The 11,708-nt window shown below is 46.1% G+C and overlaps 1 long non-coding RNA gene across 1 annotated transcript in view; it reads left to right on the forward strand.

Annotated features, from left to right (window-relative positions):
* Positions 1-10,864, forward strand: part of LOC135914330 (uncharacterized) — a 21,778-nt gene extending 10,914 nt beyond the window's left edge. The window contains exons 4-8 of the long non-coding RNA XR_010568287.2: positions 5,803-5,966; positions 7,805-8,003; positions 8,088-8,144; positions 9,328-10,138; positions 10,212-10,864. This is a non-coding gene — a long non-coding RNA (uncharacterized lncRNA). The remainder of the gene's footprint in view (positions 1-5,802; positions 5,967-7,804; positions 8,004-8,087; positions 8,145-9,327; positions 10,139-10,211) is intronic.
* The last annotated feature ends 844 nt before the right edge of the window (positions 10,865-11,708 follow it).

Genomic DNA, 11,708 nt, shown 5'->3' on the forward strand with positions numbered 1-11,708 from the left:
TGACCACGGATCCGGATCGTGAGATGGAAATAATCAGAATAAGAAAGGGCTGGGGTGCGTTTGGCAGGCATTCTCAGATCATGAACAGCAGGTTGCCATCACTCAAGAGTAGTGTATAACAGCTGTCTTACCAGTATTCACGTACGGGGTAGAAACCTAGAGGCTTACGAAAATGGTTCTACTTAAATTGAGGACGATGCAATGAGCTATGGAAAGAATGATAGGTGTAACGTTGTTTAATTGTTTAGTTTTGTTTAATTTTTCATCAACTAAAATCGTTAATTACCTCTTCTCTGGCATAGTTACAACGTTACTCGTCAACTGTTAAAACGCGCTGCACTGATATGTGGGCGATACATTTTCGTGCGAATTAGATTTCAGTCACAGGCTTACAATGTTTCCCTAACACTTGATAAGCACCAAAATACTGCTGGATATAGTAGAAGGCAGCTTAGAACATATGTTCTGCAATTGTAACTAAATAAAAGATCCAGCGTATTGTGAGTGACCTTTAGGTTTGACACCGTGTTTCTAGCCTATTGTGTATTGTTTATGTACAGTGTTTGCGATTGCTTATGTATCGTGTTGTAAGTCAAATTGTTTTTTTATTTCGTGTTTTCATGCCTACTGATTGCGTACAGTGCACTTGCAATTATTTCAGAATGAACTTCAACTTTGTGTCTTTTCGTTACCTGTTCTCAACTTTTTCTTTCTTTCAATACTTAATTCGCTGTTCTTTGGCGTATCTTGTAAAACTGATTTCTTAACCTGAAATCGTGTTTGATTCCATTGCTTGCGATGATTCCATTGCTTCCGCTATGCGTTGTAACGGCTTTCTGCGCCTTTTGTCATGCTGCTCTAGCAGCTTTTAGCCAGGAAGCCGTCCAGATGCTTCTGGGAAATAAAATTGAATTGAACGTTAAGGGATAAGAAAAGAGCACATTGGGTGAGGGAACAAACGCGAGTTAATGATATCTTAGTTGAAATCAAGGAAAAGAAATGGGGGGCATGGGCAGGACATGTAATGAGGAGGGAAGATAACCGATGGTCATGAAGGGTTACGTACTGGATTCCAGTGGAAGGGAAGCGTAGCAGAGAGCGGCTGAAAGTCAGGTGGGCGGATGAGATTAAGAAGTTCGCAGGGACAACATGGCCACAACTAGTACATGACCGGGGTAGTTGAAGTATGGGAGAGGCCTTTGCCCTGCAGTGGGCGAAACCAGGCTGATGATGATGTGTCACGCCTCTTGCAGACTATGCATTTATTTAAAACACTTTTCACAACTTGGTGACCCTGCAGTCCTTTGTGGTGACAATACTTGTCCATTTATTTTAAATTACTTAGCGCTGGAATCGGCATTGCCACTTGGCTGCCTGAGTAGTACTTTCGTCGTATCCAATGTCTCTGCAATTAAACGACCTGTAAACGGCCTTTTTGATCTTGCGTTGTCTATGAACCTGCAAACACATGCTGTTAGATGCCGCCCGTATGACGAATTTGATTTCCAAGATTAGTTTATTCTCTTGTTCCTGTGCGGGTGTGACAATGTGATTCGTGTTCATCGTCCACCTCTACATTCGTGTGAATTACGCATGCTCTTTCCGGCTCCACAGATGTAACTCATTCGGGTCCATGCCACCCTATTTTTCGACTCCGTCATCGTCTTTGCGCTTATACCACGTGTGTGTAGATCCCCCAGATTGTCTTCAACTTGAATGCACGACTCGCTCGTTTGTGTTTCCTCTTGCTTCTGCGACTATTAACAAATGTATCCCCTTTGCTTGTCCCTGTGATAGAATGAAGTACAATCATTGAGTCGGTCAAGCAGACTGCTTCAATTCTTGTGGTGAAATGACTTTTGATTTAGACGCCTAGCCTTGATGCCATCACCGCTGCCATTAGCTCAAGTCTCGTGAAACTTGGCTCTTTGATTGGAGCTGCGTCGCTTTTCGCTGTCGGTAGGCTTGACTTTGTTCCATCGGTTTACATGACAGCCAAGTATAGTGCCGCCTCGTATGCTGTTGCACTTCCGTCGACGTACAGCTTGTATGCTTGTTCTATTTGATCCTTGCTTGCGTAGTATTGGAGAACTAAAACCAGCAGCTCCTTCGTTTTAGACATCGGGTCTCTCCACTTGTCGCGTTCGGATTTAAGGAGTGGCTCATCTCGCGCATCGTCCCTTCTCTAATTTTTGAAAGGCTATCTCTGCGCGTATCGTAAAAGGTGACAAGCCAAGCGCATTAAATCTTTCCTGCTGCTTGTGCAGCACTGTCCTTTCGATTAAGTACGTTGTTGCTGGTAAGGATGCATACTTGTTCACAGGAAAGGATAGCACGTCTTTTGAGTACTTCCATAAAATGGCAAGAAACATCGTGTATCCTTTCGGTCGCATCCCTATGTGATCGTCGTCCCTTTCGTTTTCGTCTATCTTGTTTAGGCTCTCTTCATTGGCTGTCCGTTACCCGAAGTTTATCGCCACCTCTTTGATCAGTTTTGCCTTTTTGTATAACTTGACAGCACCTTAAAACATTGCTGCCCCTAGGATTACATCATCCACGTAAATCTTTCTGCACTGGTTCTCGCATCTTCAAATCACTCAGCCACTTGTTTCAAATGGTGCTTGATTGTAGCTGCCAGAAGAAACGGGTTCGGAGTTTTACCGGAAGTTACTCGTCATGAGGCAGGTTTGTACTTCATTCCGCAGCTTTTTCTCGCATCATCATGCACCCACCACAGAAATCTCATGGCATCTGTCCTCTTAGTGCATCGAAATTTGCAGAAATGCCTGTTAAACGTCTCCAAATAGGGCCACTTTTTCCTTAGAGTTGATGTCCTGCCTCCAGATAGTCGTTTAATGGCATGCCTTTCTGCGTGTCATTCGCTGGAATAACTTAAGCCTCCCCAGCTTTTCCTTGCATTGCTTTCCTGTTGCTTTGCGCGCTAGCTTTCATGGCTGAGCTGTTTTTTATTGCTTCTTTTGACCTGAACTGCACTGATAACTCCGGTGGAATTGCTCTCTTCAACGCTGTCAACATCGACGCGAAACTGGCACTCGAATCACTGAGGGTGCAGACCGACAATCTGTTCAACTGCTTTCCGTGCACTATCTTGCGTAGTTAATCAGTTTCTTGCACCAACCTCTCTCTAGACTCAAGAGCACACTCATGCGCAGCTCCACTGATCGTTCACAATTTCCGAACGTTGTTCGCAGTATTTTTATCGCCTCATCGCAAATTTCATATCCAGATAAAGCAATGAAGCCCTTCTATAGCATACGCTGTCTTTCCGGTTAGAGGTGCTAATAAACTTGTCCCTTTCTCATGTTAGGTCTGAGGTGAACTGCTCCCTTGCATTGAGCCCAGAAAAAGCGATTCCACTCCAGGGCTCTTCCGCCAAACTTTGTCATTTCCAGATTTGGTAGCTCATGTATTTCCCTTGCGTCTTCTGAACTGTGGTGCCACCTGCGCTCCATTGTTCAACTCCAACTGTATGGCCTCTTGAATTCTGAACTCTGTTGTAGGCAAGATCGTCGTTATTTTCATGTCGTACTCTATCATTCAAATGCTGCTTCGGCAGCATTTTCTCTTACAAATTCCTCCATTTGTACTTTGGCGCTGTTGAGGCTTTCGCTTATTCTCTTGCGTTGTGTGCAACTTTTGTCCGTTAATTGCGTTTATAAGCTTCGGGATCTAGGGCGAAGCGCCTCGCTTTTCTTCGTAAATATATGCTTCGCTCATTTCTAGTCCAGTAACAATGGCGCCTTGCTTTCCAGTGAGCAGTCCCGATGCTTACATATGGTTTTCTCTTCGGTCTCGTTGCCCGATCCGCTGCTCCACCAGTTTCCTCTTCTGCTTCTTTGCAGGTTGACCTTCCTTCCCTTCCTTTGCGGAGAGGTAGTGTGCTGGTTCACGTCACTATTGTTGAAAACAATAGACCGGTGGCTGCTTCGAATATGAGCGGTTTATTAGAGTAGCACGTGCTCGCGACAAGGAATTGCTCAGTCTTCGAGTAGTGCTTCAATGATATTTTACAATAGCTTTCCATACTGTGGTACATAGCCTGAGCGAGGGATCGGCCAAGAAGTGGGTGGTGCAATGGCACATGCACAGAACGGGTAATTGCCGAGGAAGCAGCCGGCGCAATTAAAATAAGACACAAACAAATACAAGCCTGCTTAGGATGTCGTATTGTGTAGCGTGGTTAATTACGCGATAGAACTTGCATTCACCTGTTTCTTTCCGTCAAACACACCGGTATGAAAAGCTTCAAGAAAGCTTCGTTTCCCAGAAATTCCAATATGTTCGATGACCCCACATTTGTCTCCAATGGCACTTTGTTTTTACGGTCGCACCACACAGGTATCGCCGATTGCTGTTGCATAGCTTGTCGAATGCGAGCGACACTTTCTCATGCGTCTTACGGATTCTTTAGTCCCGTCCCAAGCTTCTGTTTTTTCGTTTTTCCTGCCGTCTTCCTCGATAAACCATATCCGTATTTTTCGATTTGCAATCTCATTGAAATATCCTTAGAGAATTCGGGAGCTTACATATAACATGGTTTGCTTTGCCTTTCGTCTTACCTTGCAATAACCGTGGAAGCTTTCAATAGTGACCGCTTCCGGACCGAGCATGTCTCGATTGTGTAAGCCGAAGAGAGCTCGTGTGTCACTCTTGCCTCTTAACTGCCGAGATGATGGAAGGTTCGGCGCTGCAATTCGCGCTTCCGTCTGTCGGGAATGGCTCGGCTGCTCAGCGCACGATTCCGCGTAACTTGGCTTTCCGCTGTCAATAAACGCCGTAGCAACGGTATCTTCTACTTGCGTACTCGTTTGCTATAGACGCCATGTGCCATAAACGAAGTAATTTGACAACCTACTTACATTATTTTCTGGATGGTCTAATATTTGGTTTCAATCATTCCATTCATACAAATAACCTACATTTCGCAAGCATAAAATTTTTTTTTGCAAGATCGTTAACGAATTTCTTATTCAACCAGTGTCTTTTCGTTAATGTCCTTAATATCGAAGGTAGTTTCGAGTTCCTTAGCGATGTGCTTAAAGTCCAGTCCTGGGTTGGTTTCAATGTACCCTCGCATAAGAAGTAATCTGAAGTACAGAACCGTGTCGATCACAAAGAATGGTCGTTGGAAGGCCAGCGCTACTAAAAAGGTACTGCTCGCGCTAACACACGTACCACAACGTTTACCCACCTGCACAATGTAGGCGAGGGGGTTAACTTGAGACCCGAGTGGCAGGTTGCGCTGCCATGCCCGGTCACCACGGCGTTGACGGTGCGAAGTTTTCAAATTCTGAGGTATGGTTGCGCTGTGTCGACATGTGCAGAGCGGTCCACACGTGTAGCCGTTCAGTCTTACCACTTGATCCGACAAAAGGTGTAGCAGGGAGCCGCATGTGGCGATGTGCTCCTGCGCAGCCAAAGTCGCATCGAACCGCACAGCTTGTACCACGCGCGCTGGCAGGTCCGGCGCGAACGTTAGCTGCAGAACGTAAAACTTGTCAATTACGATGTGAGCGCTGGTAGCAATGCCATGTCCATGCCTTATTGAACAAGCAACTAAACCAGCCATCAAAATGCATACACAGTGCAAATAAGTGCACAGCACGATGCTGATTGAGTCGCTTGGTAGTAAAACCAGCACCGTCCTATGCTCTTTGCTGTGTATGCGCCTGTTTAACTGATTGAATTCCTTGTTCGGTATGTACGAACTCCCCCAGCACTCAGCCTTACGGCATCCATGCCTTATTGTTCCAGAATCTTCACTTCCGCTTTTGATTGCAGCCCACGTGTAAGATGGATATCCAGCGTGCTGCTCCACGTTTGCCATCCTCCCAACGTCCCCCTCAGGAGATGGCCTAGAGCACCGCTCCTATCGTGACCGACCGTTCCCCTTCGCCGGTGTGGTCTCGCCGGCAGACGAGATCGTTCGTCGCCTTTAGCTACGGGCAAGTACCATGCACAGACCACTCGTACTACGGCTCTGTCCACGAGTGGTCGAAAAATGAGCCTTATTGCTTCAGTTCGTTTCAGATTCACCTTGCCTTTCGTTACATAAATTCGTTTCATCGCTTGGGCAAGTATACGACCAAGGAAATAGAATGAGGGAAACCAGGGAATACAAGTGCTTCTCAGAAGCTGACTAGGTCCTTGTCCTCAATATTTTGCACTCGAGCAACAGCGGTAACATATAATTGTCACTAAAATAAAAAAAAATGTCAATTTTTATGCATTTAATGAAAATTTACTTATCTGGACTACCATTTCATAAGCAAGCATGAAATGCATTTACTATGTGGTAATTATAATTCATCACATCACGTGACTAAACAAAGCTTAACGTTCTGTCAGCAATTACATATTTATTTATTGATTCAGTTACCTCATAGGCTCCCGAAGGGGTATTGCGTGAGGGGAGGATACAGGGAATTAGCAGAAAGTAGTACGAAGAAAGTATACATCGTTAGCGAGTAAACATGAAAGAACAAGTCTCGAACAATGTTAACGTATTACAAAACATTTTTTTTGGCGAAGAAAACCCTACTAACCGTTTGTTACGTAAACTTAATTGGATAGGCCAGGAAAAACTGCAAGAAAAGCAAAAAAAGAAAAAAACTTTGTACTACCTAGGCGTCGGGGGAAAAATTATTGGTAGCTTGCTGAAATGTCTCTAGGACTTAGCTTGCTGAATTTCACTTTCAGTATTGCAACCATTCCCGACAATGGAGTTCAAGAGGTCAAGGCTGTCTGCCGTGATTTGTCCTTGGTTCAACTTTTTTTGTAGATCTCTTAACCTCACTAATAATGCCGCCAGTATGCATGTGTGTGGTTGGATTTGTAACGAACTCTGGAATCCCTAGTGGTCTGTTCTTCGGCAGCTTTGAAGCGAAACGAAATGCTTTATTTCGTAGTTCGCCTTTTAATTTTAGTACTAGAAGTGGTGCCCCACATGACAATACATACTGCATCTGTGATCGTATCGAAGATGGGATTAACCGGCATCTAAGTGGCATTAGGTCTCGTCCTTCCTAAAGCACCTATTCTACCAGATCTCTTCATGTTTAAAATGCCAACGTGGTCATTCCAACGTAGTCATGAAAAGCATTCAATAGTGTACTGCATGTCCGCTCTATATGATCAATGCCGCTAGGCATAAAGGGTTTACTCCCGTGCTTAGAAACCTTTAAAAAAATGCTCACGTTGCTTTGCTTCATGTGCTTCAATTGAAGCTCGGTCACATCTGGCAACATTGACAACTCCCTGAACCACCTGTTTGATTTTATCATGTATCAAACAATTCATGTCATCCGCGTACAAAACCTTTTTTCTATTGGTGGAATGGTAGCGTTATTTACCTAAAGCAAAAATAAAAGCTGCCCTAGAATGCCCTTGTGATACACCTTTATTCACTGACATTAGCTTGGAGGTAGATGCACCTGTGAAACACATTGCTACAATTTCGGAGATAGCTTCTAATTAAGTTAAGCCCCCACCCACTAATTCTGTAAGAAAACTCCCTGAAGAGTGCTTAGTATTTGACTTCATCAAAGACCCATCTTAAATTTAGAAATATTTATACTGCATTATAGCTACCGTTCAATATTTTATTATTGCTTCCTTTGTTTGCAACATTGGTAGCTCAGTTAACTTGTCCCGCTCAAAACTCCACTGGTGTCGCGAGACCACTTTCATGCTTTTTCAAGAAACAGAATTCTTTCTTTGTGTGTGTGCAAAACGCTTTGGAATCTTCTAGAGAAAATGCTAAGTACGAAAACTGTCTTTTCAGGATCCCGACGTCTGCGTTCGATTGAAGCCCATAAGTTATCCAGTGGGCTGCTCCCCACTTGCCATCCTCTCAACGTCCCCCTCGGGAGATAGTCTAGAGCAAAACTCGTACTCTGGCGCACCGTGCTTGTTAAATTACCTTCCCTCACCCATGGCGTCCTGCTGGCAGTCGGAACCTTGCTCCTCGCCCGCCACTGCTAGTGAGTATCGCGTACTGACGTCTCGTACTTTGGCTCTCTCCTCGAGTGGTCACCAATGAGCCCGCTGCTGTACTCGTTTTGCAGATGACCGTTTTGGATGGCGGTGAGCGAGGATAACGTCCGAGGCAGTTTTGCCAAAAGGTGGGCAACTTTACGTATTGTGGTCAATATGTCCGAGATCTCGGGGGAAATATTATCCTGGCAGTGAAAAACGTGTTAAATTTTTTTTGACGTGAGATGTGCTTTTTCGCTTTAATATGCTGCAGTATACAATAGCGTGGCAGTTATGGCGAGTTGGTGTGTCATGACGTTTTTACGCTTGTAGCGCAGCTCAGAAACAGCAAAAAGGAAGGTGGAAGGGGTAATGAAAGGGAACGTTCTGTTCTCCGTTCCCTTTCATTACCCCTTCCACCTTCCTTTTTGCTCTTTCTGAGCTGCGCTACAAGCCTAAAAAATGCAGTGTACAAATATGGGCAGTAGTTGTTTATATTAGCAGACAGCTGAAGTCAATGCGGCATGCCGAAATTATTACACGGATGCTATTTTGCGAGATTTCTGAATGCCATCTTATGGATGGCCAGCTTCGGTTGCGCTTTCAGCAGCTGACTGCAAGTTACAATGTCACGCATTGCCAAAGGCTCACGTAACCGAGCTTGGCCACTTTTTGCGTCTCCAGTGCGAGTAAGACTAAATTTTGATAGTTTCAGCAAAGCTGGTTAGAGCTTTCGTTAGGGCGCTGAATTGCTCCACTGCGGTGTGATGACCACCAGTTTCATAAATTTTGGGTCATCATATGTTCAGAAAGAACGTGGCCAAACTGAACATCGTGTAATTTTATTTTCAAAGCCGAGTATGATGCTTGAAACGTGCCGATGAGGAGCGGGAAGTGTAGCTTCTTATTTACAGATGGCTTTCTTGATTGATATTATATATTGCTTGAACGCGTGAATAGCCGACACTAGAACTCGATGTCCGAGGTTTGAAAGGCATTTTATCAAGGCGCTGTACCTGGTTTCGAAACTGTACCCCCCCCCCCCCCTTTTTTTTTTTTTTACTGCCGGCCACTCAGCCGCACATATCTTGGACTCCATCGTGCTTGTTTAGCGTTTCCTTGTCGAATGGGTTTTAGTTAAGTCAGCTGCAGAGAATTTGACCGCAGGTTATCAGCAAGTGACTTCCTCGCAGCGTATAGATGCTTTCCTGAATTAATTTGGTCCAGGCGTGTGGAAAATGTTCGCCCACAGATGTGACAATATTACACGTGACAATTTGGCAGCACTGGTTTCTGCTGGAAATTCCAAGTGTTTTCTTGCCTACGTTCCAGATCAGATGCTTCTGAGCAACCATCCTTCCACGGCTGTGGCCGTTTGCACGCCGGCCGGCAACTGGGCATCCAAGTCTGAGTGTGGCCACTAACCCCAGGACCTGCGTAGCAACATCTCGTCACGGCGAGCGTCGTCTCTGCGAGCTTCGCATCGAGCGTCCTAAACGCTCATCAGGTGGTCTTTGTGCATATTGTAGATGGTCTAGCTGGCGAGGGTGGCGCACGCCTTAGGGAAGTTAACTGTTTTTTAATTTTGTAATGTATAACTACATTACAAAATTGCTTAGCTGTAAGCCCGAGGTTTCGTGGGCATGGCTTGCGGCCACATGGGTCTTCTCCGTGCCGGAATCGAAGAGGACGGGCCACGTATTGCGGGGTGGCGGCGTATAGCTTCAGGTTTTAACGGCTTAGCTCGTACTGCGCAGGCTACAGCTGATAGCCGTCCTCTACGAGTGCGTCAGGGACATGGACCCTTCCGAATGACCTTGCGACCCGACCCCACCATTTCGTGACAAGGTAGCCCGGGCGCGTCAGTGCTATCGAGCGAAATGTGGAATCACGGAAGCAAACGCCATTCGGAAATTGCCTCGCCAGCTATTAGCTATTGCGGCGACCTTACGTCGCCCACGGTCTGGAGCGGAGCCCGGCCGTGCAGCAGCTACGGTGAGTGGTCCATTTCTTTGCGGTTCCCGCTGTTCTTTTCCGGTTGTTTACTTTCCTCCTTGCGTCGCAGATGATGACCTTGATCACCGCTCGTGCCGTCACCGACAGTCTCAACGCTTTTGCATTCCCTCGCCCGGCACTACTCCTGGCAAGTACCATGAACACAAGAATCGTAGTATGGCTGTGCTCTCGAGTGTTTAACAAGCCCTGCCTAATTTCAGGTTCCTACCGTCTGCTTCTGAGGTGCGCCAACTGTAGCGGCCCTCACGCAGCCTCGTTGAAAGACTGTCCCCGCATCAAGAGGGAGCGCGCGGTTCTGAAGGAAATGGCCAGAGACAATACGGCCCACAGGGAGGCAGCCGAAGTAGTCTGGCGTTGACGTCGACGTCATCGTACGTCTTCAAAGAAGGCGCTTGCGCGAAGCGATAGTACCCGCTCCACTACGGTACCACTTAGTCGCGCCGCGAAAGGGCCCAACACTTCCACGAGGGAATCAGATAAGACTCTAGTTCTTGAGAGGAATGGCCTATGATACCGAGCCGCTCCCTTGCTAAGGAACCTCAAAAGGTCGCGGCCCCACCGGAGCCTTTTCCGGCCATTGATGAGTCACCTAAGACAGATCGTCAAGTCATCTCGGTGCTACGTTCCCTCATGGAGGCCATCCGAACGATTTTAGTGGACATGGGGACACCGTCTGCTCGAAGCGCAATTGAAGTGCTGGACGCCTCAAGCCCAGTGCTCGAAACCCTCAACTAGAAAAATGGCTGCCCATACCCCATCCTTCCGAAAAGAAGTCAAGGCAGCGTCCGTCATCCAATGGAACGCCTGGTGGCTAAAATCACGAATTTCAGATTTCCGTCAGTATGTGTACACCAATGTATTTCTACTCATCGTCATTTGTGAGCCCAATTTGTCGAAACCAATAACTGTCAGGATACGAACGTATCATGTCATCAACAAATAGTGCATGCAGCAAAATCAGTTTTTTTTGGTCGTGAACTCGCCTATGTTTTGCAACCAATTGCGCCCCACAAACTCTTGTTTACTCTCATAGGCGTGTATATATCGCCTTCCAGCAATTTCGATACTAAAAGATTAGCGGACATATCTTGAGTGTTTGTCCCGCCCCATGGGTCATCATAGGAGATTTCAATGCACACCATCCAGCATGGGAAAGTACAAAGACAAATGCAAGAGGACGAAGATTAGCAAACATCGCCTACAACTACGGCCTTACTCTCTTGAACGATGGTAGGCTCGCCTTTCTTCGAGGCGTGAAATACGGCAGCTGCCTCGACCTTGCTTTCGTCTCCAACTCTCTCGCCAGATATGTGAAGTGGTTTCCAGATATTGAGACACATGGGAGTGATCACATTCCCACCTATCTGAACATCAGAGGCTTGTCGTCTAGATCTGGCCCACGGAATACCATTCGGACGATTCAATGGGCCAACTTCAAATCTGATATGGAATATGCCTGCCGCGAGGGCCTACCCTCTGGGTTAGAGCAAACAATTAAAAATACGATGCAAAACGCCACTCGCGTGCTGACGATCTCTTACACACGAAACGACTTCAACATGGAATTAAAGCGACTTCGAGAACTTCGTCGCCGGGCGGAACGTCGATTTCGACGTACAAAATCAATCCATGACCTTAGGGCAGCCAGGAGGATTCAAAAGAAGATTCAACGTCGAATGGTATATTAGCGTTGGAAC

Source organism: Dermacentor albipictus, chromosome 7, assembly GCF_038994185.2.
Source record: "Dermacentor albipictus isolate Rhodes 1998 colony chromosome 7, USDA_Dalb.pri_finalv2, whole genome shotgun sequence".
Lineage (NCBI taxonomy): Eukaryota > Metazoa > Arthropoda > Arachnida > Ixodida > Ixodidae > Dermacentor > Dermacentor albipictus.